An 8533-nucleotide genomic window follows, 5' to 3' on the forward strand; every position below is an offset into this window, starting at 1 on the left:
TCCATTATTTAGTGTTTTTGGTTATGTTGGACTCTGATTAGTGTAGTTACTTTTAATTGATGTAATGAATATTTTAAGTGGATGAATAGAATTATTCAACATTTGCTTTATTTCTCACCTGTAATGTGCTCAACTCTTTGCCTTTCTCATTTTCGTTGTTTCAAAAAAAAAAAATTATCCAAAATTTTTACTATAAAAGTTGGGGCGTTACATCTCATATCTACAAGGAAGCTTGCGTTGCAAAATTGTGCAACATGATCATGACACATGTAAGTATTCTTGAAATAATTTCTTATATTTTTTTGCTATAGTATGATATATGACCAACCATGAATGAAATATTATTGTATGTTACGTGTTGCCCCTTTGTAGACGTAGTGGATGAGGATAAAAAAGATGATGTTGTGGTTGTGAAGGACCTTATGAGGAGATATATTTGGTTGCACAACGTGAATAAAGTTAACCAACTAGCTAGCAGAATGGTCCAACAATTTGGTTTTTTTAGCAACCACCTCATTGCCCTAGTATAGTAAGCAAAATTGTCCCTGACATATTCAATGATCAAAAGAATGATTACCCGATATTGTTTGAATTCAAACTTGAAAACTGATAAGAAAAAGTGCTACTGGAGCAGACGCAAAGGTGTTTGTTTTAAGGAAAGAAGTTGGAAGGCTAAGCGAGTTGCTCAAAGCAAAGGAGATCATGCTACAAAGTCAAGCTGACCTTATCAAAAACATGAATAAGATTAACAATGAGTTATTATCGCGTCTTATGTAATATGAGCAGTGATTGCATATTTTTTGGATTATTTTGTAAAATAAAATTAATATTAAACTTTATGTATATTATTGTAAATGAAGTTATAATTTAGTTATTCTTTAACAATTTAACTAGTTTGAATTGTATATGCCTGTGTATTTGAAATGAAGATTGAATTGTATATATAATAGGTGAACTTTGTTGAATTAAAGTTAAAAATATATTTGAAATACATATTAAATTGTATATATAACATGTAACTGTGTTGAAATGACGTTTAAAATGTATTAGAATTGAAGATTGAATAGTATATATACCATGTGTCACTTTATGAAAATAAAGTTTAAAATGTGTTTGAATTGAAGACTGAATTATTTATATAATATGTGACTATGTTGAAATAAAGTTTAAAATGCGTTTGAATTGAATATTGAATTGTGAATAACAGATGACACTTTATTGAAATTAAGTTTGAAATATAATTGAATATTGAATTATGTATATAACGTATGGTACTTTGTTGAAATGAAGTTTGAAATGTGCGTGAATTAAAAATTGAATCGTGTATATAACATGTAACACTGTGTTGAAATGAAGTTTGATTTGTATTTAAATTGAAGATTAAATTATGCATATAACATGTGACACTTTATTGAAATAAAGTTTGAATTGAAGATTGAATTGTGTATATAATGAATGACTGTGTTGAAATGTGTTTAAATTGAAGATTGAATTGTGTATATAACATGTGACACTTTGTTGAAATAAAATTTGAATTGTGTATGAATTGAAGATTGAATTATATATATAATAGGTGATACTTTGTTGAAATGAAGTTTGAAATGTGTTTGAATTAAAAATTAAATTGCGTATATAACATGTGACATTTTGTTGAATTAAAAATTTAATTGTGTATATAACAAGTGAATTGGTTATGTAAAAGTTTGAATCTAATGAATTAGAAGTTGATTCCGACCATGTGGACCGTGTGGATCACATTTGTAGAAGTAGATTCACTCAAAACACAAAAAATATTTTTCATTTCAACTCAGAGACGCACACAACTATTTTAAAAAAAGAGATGAAGACAACCTTGGTTCTCCTTTGTATGGGTCACCACACAATTAATCTGAATTAAAATTGTGGGAGGAAGGTTGGGTTGGTGTGGAGAGGGTCGACTTTTAAATGAGGCTTAGCATGAGTGGATTGTGCTAACAGCAAAAAGGAGTCCTTGCAGGGACTTGTTCAACCCTTTCCTCCTTGGATATATATGTGTGTTGGTAGCTGGCCTACTGACCCTTTTTCACAGGGTTGGGCTTCAGAAAACATGGAAAGTGAGGAGGTTTCACAAGCTGGTCTTACCCCATTTTGTCGGGTTGGGACCCATCATAACAGGGAGAGAGAGGGGTTGTCTGATCGATCCCTTTCCTAAATTGTGTTGGAAGGGGGTTAGCGACCTACTGATACCACTTTCTTAGTTTGGGGCCCAACAAGAAAGGAGGGGAGTGAGAGACCCAACAGAAGAATGGAAGAAAAAGAAAGCAAAAATAAATCTATTCATGCTTGGTTTCGGTGAGAAGCAAGGTTTCATGACCATGTTCGACTCTTCAATACCTCTAGGTATGAAATGAGAAAAAATAAGGTTAAAACAAGATAAACGAAGAAATGTCCATGTCATGCCTAGGAGTGTTGTAGTTGGTGTCCATTGTTTAAAGCACTCAAAAGTGTTTAAAGCACTCAAAACTTTGCACTTCGTGTTTAAAGCACTCAAAAGTGTTGGACGTGCGACACAGTGTGTCCATTGTTTTGGATACTTCTATATTAAAGATGAAATGTCCATGTCATGCCTAGGACTGTTGTAGTTGGTGTCCAGAAGTGTCTGACACTGTTGCAGATTATATCATTGTTTAAACAATTTTAAGCAGAAAGAATAAACTGCCTTGCATAGTCCATAGTGGACGTCTATGCTCCAATCCAAAATTTTAAGAAATTTGCAGTCTCGATTGTTGGTCAATGTCTATAAAAATTTAGGGGTTGCAAAAATTGTATTTTTTAAGATCTTTGTTGTTGCATATTGAGCATGCAGAAGCTGCACTTTTTTGAGATGTACGACATTATAAACTTAAAAGAATTTCAAAGCACACTTGAGCACAAGAATTAAAAAATTGTATAAAACAAGTTTCACTCTAGTAGAAATCACCATTTTGAATCCTGAGGATTGCAAGATTTTTGTCTTCCATTTTGAATCCTGAGGATTGCAAGATTTTTGTCTTGGTGAGGAGAGATGCCTTTTAAAGAGACGTGATGTCTATGTATCTCTCCTATACTTTTATTGATAATTATTGTATGAGGTCTAGTTGTGGTATAGGATCTTCTTGATCAGCTTCTCTTTGGAAAGAAAAGACATGGACTCTTAAGACCTTTTTTTCTAAGATCTATTTTTAGCCACAATAAAATGTAGATGCTACTCACTGCTCTTGAATGCAATATGATGTTTTTGAATGGCCCTACTCCTTGAGTTGCTTAAATAACCATAAAGACTATTTGCAGGAGTTGTCTACTATGAGCTCATTGCATGGACAATTCACATAATTGATGCTAAGATGGAGCTTCATGCCTCTTGGATGATACTGACTAATTGCATGCCTTCATATCGTTTCTACTGCTCACATTGCAACTTAATGGAACGTTAATGAGCTTTTAGAGGATCATATTGCTGCAACCAGAATGACAAAATTGCTTTTATTGAGAAAAAAAGTCATTCTAATGATTGCCACTAATTGAGTGACATTATATAAATATGATGTAGTGATTCTAAAGTTTGTCAACAATTAAATGAAGCCAAGGATATTATTTGCTTTATTTTCATTCATTGGACTTTGATTTCCAGTGAATGCAATTTTCTTTGGACCTTTATGCATGACCCTGTTTTCTTATGTTTGTCTTTGTTCAATACAGGACCTTAGAAGCCAACCAGCTTGAGGGAGAACTTCCTCCAGAGCTGAGCAACTTAACCAGCATAAAGAGATTGTACGTCATGTTATTCAGTTTTACTTGCTATCTAAATTTCCTATTTAGTTTATCATAGCATCATGCATAGAGCTCAAATCCACAAGTATTCAACATGGAGCTTGTCAAGTTGGAATCCCCTTATGCCCCTAATTCATCTCCGAGGGAAGCAATGGATTAAGCAATGGAAATATTCTTCCTTTGTTAGGCTGCAAGATTGAAACTACCCTTGACTAGATTTCAAGACAAGAAGTTGCAAACTCTTGATTTTAGCTAGGCACATTTGGTTTGCCAATGCAGGTTCCTAAATTCAAATAAGTTCACATGAAAGTTGCCCCCAACATTAGCTAAATTGACGAAAATAATGGATTTGTAAGTTTACAGGAGATTTTTGGCAGCTTGTTTTTCTGGTTATCTGCATTCTGCATATTGCAAGCTATTAATTATTCTTTTTACATGTAGCTGGATCAGTGGGAACGACTTCACTGGGAAGATACCTAATATCTTTCAGAATTGGACTCAACTTCAGTTTATGTGAGCACTCATTTTTCAAAGGCAATGTGGATTGATTAAATTTGAGACTTGACTCAACAAACAATGAATCGGTGTATCCCATCCGATGGGTCTTAGGTTTGCACCATGTTGAATGCATGCCAAGTTGGCCTTGTGAGTTTTGCTACTTCATAGAGCTATTTTATTTTTATACTTTTTTATTTTTCTTTTTTTCTTCTCCCCTCTTGGTGGAGACTATAAATGCATTAATGCATCTTATGGAGCAAGTTGGTTTTCCTTGTTGAACTTGATTCAGGATGATAATTGGCACGGCTATGGAAGGCCCCCTACCTTCTAGCATATCTGCGTTGAAGAATTTGACCCACATGTAAGTGCAACTTCCCTGGTAAGTTCTGAATGACTTAATTAATGTTTTAACCTGTTATTTCAATTATAACTGGAAGATTCTGGCGGGCTATTTCATGAAACCAAGTTCTTTGGATTCGTGTAGGCTCACCAAGGCTTGAAGAGGTCGAGTCCACTAATTCTTGTGTAGACTCACTGGCCCTAAGGGTGTTTACACAGTCCAATCTATTTTCCAACTGAGTCCTTTAGCCAATATAGTGCATCTTAATCCATCTATTCTTGTGAAATTTGCAGGACAATTACTGACCTAAATGGAACTGGCTCTAGTTTCCCCAACCTAGAGGGCATGAAAAATTTGAAAGAGTTGTGAGTCAATTGAATATTTCTCCCTATTGCATGACCAATCTGGTTTATAACTGTCACCATTATCTAAATGGATTGAATGCTGGAGGACACTGAGAAATTGCTCAATTTCAAGAGAAATTCCTTCATATATCTGGAGCATGAAAAACTTAAAAACTCTGTGAGTTGCTTGTGATTTGTAGGATAAATCCAATTGTTGTTTGTCCTCTGTGTTTTAGAAAGGTTAAGATCTCATTGTCAACTTCTTTGATATGATCACCTACTAATTGAAAATGACTTACCCACAGTAAGAAATGAAAGCTATTATGGCTTAGTTGAACTTAGTAATGTTATCGTAACAAGTATTGCATCAGATTATAATCATAAATAAAATGGCAAAATTGGGCCACTTGTTTTAGCTCATTGTTCTACTCATATTGACCATGTGACCAGTGCATGTGAAATATGACCTTACTGCATTGTTGAAATTTACAGTTATTAGTTGCCATATTTCTTCTGCAATTTATAGGAACCTTTCATTCAACAACTTAACAGGACAAGTCCCTCCATCTTTGTCTAGTGTTACATCCCCAAAAGAAATGTAAGTTGATTCACTCATGTTATATATGAAAAAAGTTAGGACACGCTTGTATGCCCTTTTGAAATATGTAAAAGATGCCAATGTGAATGTGACTCCAATTCACAGGGTTGACCACGTGAATCAGAATCACTTGCCTTGTATGTAGACAGCTAGGTATTTGATTCATTCACTCACTCAAAAATTTTCACACATTTTCTTGGAGGTGTGTGATGTGTGAAAATGGCCTTGTGTGAATTGGAATCTCACAATTCCAATTCACATTGGGGGCCAAGCAAATGTTCCCCTAGTTTCATGACTTTCATTTTGGCACTATCGTTGTTCTTCTTGCTGTATTGTGGGCATAGTATATTCTTTCTGATGTAGGTTCCTTCACAACAACAAGCTGACTGGACCAATTCCTGACTGGATCCTTCATAGCAATAAGAACTTGTACCGATCCTCAATTACTATTAATTTAATTTTCCTTGCTATTATATGCTGATTTTAATGAGGCCCACCTTAGAACATGCATGACTCAGTTGTTAACTTTCATATATTTCTTGAAGTCTTTTCTTCAAAAGATGTCCAGTTTATGCATGTTTGGTTTTGTCCTGGGATTTTAAGCTACTTCTTGAAACTCATGTCATAATTTGTAAATACATTGAATGTGAAATTAGTAATGCTTTTTTGTTTTTACCCAATCTTCTTCTTCCTTTTATCATTCTCTCCATCTTCATTACCAAGTCATATCTAACCCGTTTTTCTTATTTTTCCACACCTAATACATTAGATCTGTAGCTTCAAGGAGTTTAAGAATAATAACCTCCAAGGATGTTTCCAATACAAAATTATCTAGAGAGAACCTTAGTATGATTTAACAATGATTTTCTCGATTGCACTAAGAAAAGCAATTCATGCAATTTAAATTCTATTCCAGTTTCATTGTATGTCTTGCTTGGACTGCTCTCCTGTATCATTTGGAGACACATGCCAACTATTTCAACAAAAAAAAATGCTTAGAATCTCATGAACATACTATGACTGGTACTCATAATTCTGCTGGTAGTTTGCTTCATTGGGAAGCACAATTATGAAGAACTTAATACTTTGCAGGGATTTATCAGAAAACACTTTCACATGAGCAAATTCATCATCTTGTGGAAATAGAAATATGTAAGAATATTCTTTTCTCAGTATTGGATTGCTCATCTTTAAGCAGCATTTTGCTTATGCCATTTGACAATTATTTTGTTGCTTGCTGTTTCAGGAGCCTAGTATCCATCTGCTCTTCTACTGATGACAACTCGTAAGCTATCTACTTCCAATCTTTGTTGCATACTATTTAGAGGATAATGTAATTTAAGCAACTTGCCACCATTATTTCCACATTTGTTATTCTATTTTATTATACCAATCATGATAAAATGCTCATAATGTGGCATTTGCTCAAATAGAGTCCCCACATGCTTCAAAAAGGATTTCCCATGCTCTGGTTTGGCAAAATGTAAGTGTGGTAGCTGGTTAGTCTAAAAGAATGTTAGAAGCTTTAGAATAATGGTTACATTGATGATGACATTCCTTGTGCATGTCAGTAACGGCTGACTGTTGATGCTTTACTGGCAGACTCATCCTTGTTCATAAACTGTGGAGGTGATGAAATTTTTGCAATAAAGATCTTTTAGTATCTTAGAAAAAATGAGGTCTAGTTGTGGATAGGATCTTATTGACCAGCTTCTCTTGGGAAAGGAAAGACATGCTCTTAAGATTTTTTTTTTCTAGGATCACTCTTAAGATTTTTTTTTTCAATTCAATTCCCTAAGAATGGAATCTGCTTGAAAATTTTGCATCGAGTACTGCTTTCTCATCAACTGATTATTCATTTTTGTAGGTATATTGGAAGCTTCCTTGATTGCATTACTGAATATGTTAAAAAATCAGACCTAACAAATTTTCCACCTTCGTCATTGTGAAAAACTCTTATGCTTATCCCAAGTTGTTTCTCAACAATGTATTTAAAAATTTTTAAACATTGCAAGGTATCAGATTTTCTCACTAATGGGAAAAGCTATAAAAACCTCAAAAATTGTCAACCAAAATGAGATAATAATGGTATACCTCATGTGATAGAGTAAGGGGTGGTCCCCATAGATCAATGTGAATGACTTTTAATGGTGGTTTATTGTTAGGATCTGAACTTTCAAAGGGGAGTTTGTGTAGAACATAAATTAATCGGCAGTTTATTATCAATAACCAACTTGTTATTGTTAAAAAAATCAAGAGTTCTACAACTTAGATGTCCTAGACGACAATGCCAAGTTTCAAAATTTATTGCATCTTGCTTGCTGGCTAGATTTATCTCAACTTGCTAATTTTCTCCTGATGATACCATCTAAAAATACAACCCACTAGTAGTTGGCCCTCTTTGAAATGTAGTTTTGCTCTACTAATGCTTCACATAAAATCCATTAGAGTAGAATTCAAAGTAGTAATCATTATCCCTCGTAATCTTGGCAACTAGTAGCAATTTTTTCTTGATTATTGGAATATGAAGAACAACTTTTAAAATAGATATTACCTATGTTTGATATGGGTGTCAAAATTAGTAATTTATAATATCTAGATCCAAAAGTTAAGGGAAGAGGTGTCTTAGATTTCCAAAGAGACACCTTGCTTGATGAAAGGATGCAACTTTATGTATCTTTGAAATTTACCAAAAGGTATTAGATTTCTTTTGAAATGGTGCAACCTTTTGATGGGACATGGAATGTTTCTTTTTGGGCTTTATATAAAGCCCTCATCCTTCTTGTGTTGGACATGCAATCTCATCTCATTTGCTCAATAAAATATTATTTCTTTTTTAGTGCATTTGTGTGTAAGTGTGAGAAAAACTTTTAAGTTCCTCTTCTTCTCAACCTTATTTTTTGTGGCCATAGCCATATTCCGTTGCATCAATTAGGGTATTCAAAACCCAACGAGTGGTATCAA

General features: G+C 33.9%; 1 long non-coding RNA gene across 1 annotated transcript; it reads left to right on the forward strand.

The window, feature by feature from the left end:
* Positions 1-4280: 4280 nt before the first annotated feature.
* LOC149815555 (uncharacterized) lies at positions 4281-5245 on the forward strand. Its single transcript, XR_016427834.1, has 3 exons — positions 4281-4434; positions 4577-4648; positions 4921-5245. It is a non-coding gene; the product is annotated as an uncharacterized LOC149815555 (long non-coding RNA).
* Positions 5246-8533: the final 3288 nt, after the last annotated feature.

Source organism: Nuphar pumila, chromosome 15 (genome assembly GCF_984573655.1).
Source record: "Nuphar pumila chromosome 15, dmNupPumi1.hap1.1, whole genome shotgun sequence".
NCBI lineage: Eukaryota > Viridiplantae > Streptophyta > Magnoliopsida > Nymphaeales > Nymphaeaceae > Nuphar > Nuphar pumila.